Consider the following 1518-nt stretch of genomic DNA (forward strand, 5'->3'; position numbering starts at 1 on the left):
GGTAGTGGTGCTGGTGGTGGTAGGTTGAAATAATGTTCGTTGTGGTGGTTGTAGTAGGTTGAGATGATGGTAGTGGTGCTGGTGGTGGTAGGTTGCAATAATGGTAGTACTGGTAGTGGTAGTAGGTTGCAATGATATTAGTGGTGCTAGTGATAGTAGGTTGCAATGATTTTAATGGTGGTGGTGGTAGTAGATTGCAATAATATTAGTGGTGCTGGTGGTAGTAGGTTGCAATAATATTAGTGGTGCTAGTGGTAGTAAATTGGAATGATAGTAGTGCTGGTGTTGGTGTTAGATTGGAATAATGGTGGTGCTGGTATTGGTGATAGGTTCGAATGAAAGTGTTAATAGTGTTGGTGTTAGATTGCAATGATGGTGGTGGTGGTAGGTTGCAATAATGGTAGTAATGGTGGTGGTCTGATGGATGAGGGGAATGGGAAGGGGAAAGATAAGTCGATCGATTGATCGAACGAACAACCAACCGAGTGAATATACTTCGGATGTGTCGCGTGGCCGCCACACGTCGAGCAGATAACGTCGGATGGTTCGATCCATTTTTAAATGAGAGACTACGAGAGAACAGAACGAGATTGTTATATATTTTCGAGATAGAAAATAAAAGAACGAAAGATAAGGTTGGTAGGTAGGTAGGTAGGAAGGAAGTAAAGGTTTCGTTATCCGACACGAGAAATAAAAACTTAAACTGAAAAAAAGGACAAAGTAAAAAAAAAAAAACAAAATATCGAACGACGTTCAATTTCTGTCGCATCTGCCTAAATGTTCAGCTAGTCCCCTATGATCAAGAAGAAGAAGAAGAAGAAGAAGAAGAAGAAGGAGAAGAAGAAGAAGAAGTCGTCTCGTGTATGGTTTGTAGTAGCCCGTGGTATTTTTTTATTTTTTCTTTTTTTTTGTTTTATGGAATATTATATATAGGGTATCCTTATATAGTTAAATATTCCATTGAGTATTCTACATTGTATATCGATTATTTTCAAATGACTTAAATGACTTAAATTCGACGAAATAATCACGGACATCATCACCGGTAGAAAAGTGATTTATTTTTACTGACCTTTTTTTCTTGATTTTTTTTGTGCGTTTGTCACAATCATTAACAGATTAAAATGCAAATTCGCGTGTACGACAAAACGATTCAGATTATTTTTATTATTTTATTCGAAAAACTTTACGTAAATAATTTACTTATTTTAATTTTCTTTTTTTTTCTCTTTTTTTCTTTTTTTTTTACAATTAAATTATATTCAATATATTTGTACGACGATCACGAAAAATTGGATACGAGATCGTTCGATTATTAATTATTAAAACAAACATAACAATATATTGTGTTTTTTTTTTTTTAATCAAAATTATTTAATAAAAATGAATATTTCCAATTATTATTCATTAAAAAAAAAATAACGACGAGTTATCAATAAGCAGACGAACGTTTAAAAAATATTTTTTTTCAAAGAGAATGAGAGATATTAATATATAAAATAAAAAAAAAAAACAAAC

The sequence above is a fragment of the Polistes canadensis genome, unplaced genomic scaffold (assembly GCF_001313835.1).
Source record: "Polistes canadensis isolate GaletaPanama2010 unplaced genomic scaffold, ASM131383v1 scaffold_360, whole genome shotgun sequence".
Taxonomy (NCBI): Eukaryota; Metazoa; Arthropoda; class Insecta; order Hymenoptera; family Vespidae; genus Polistes; species Polistes canadensis.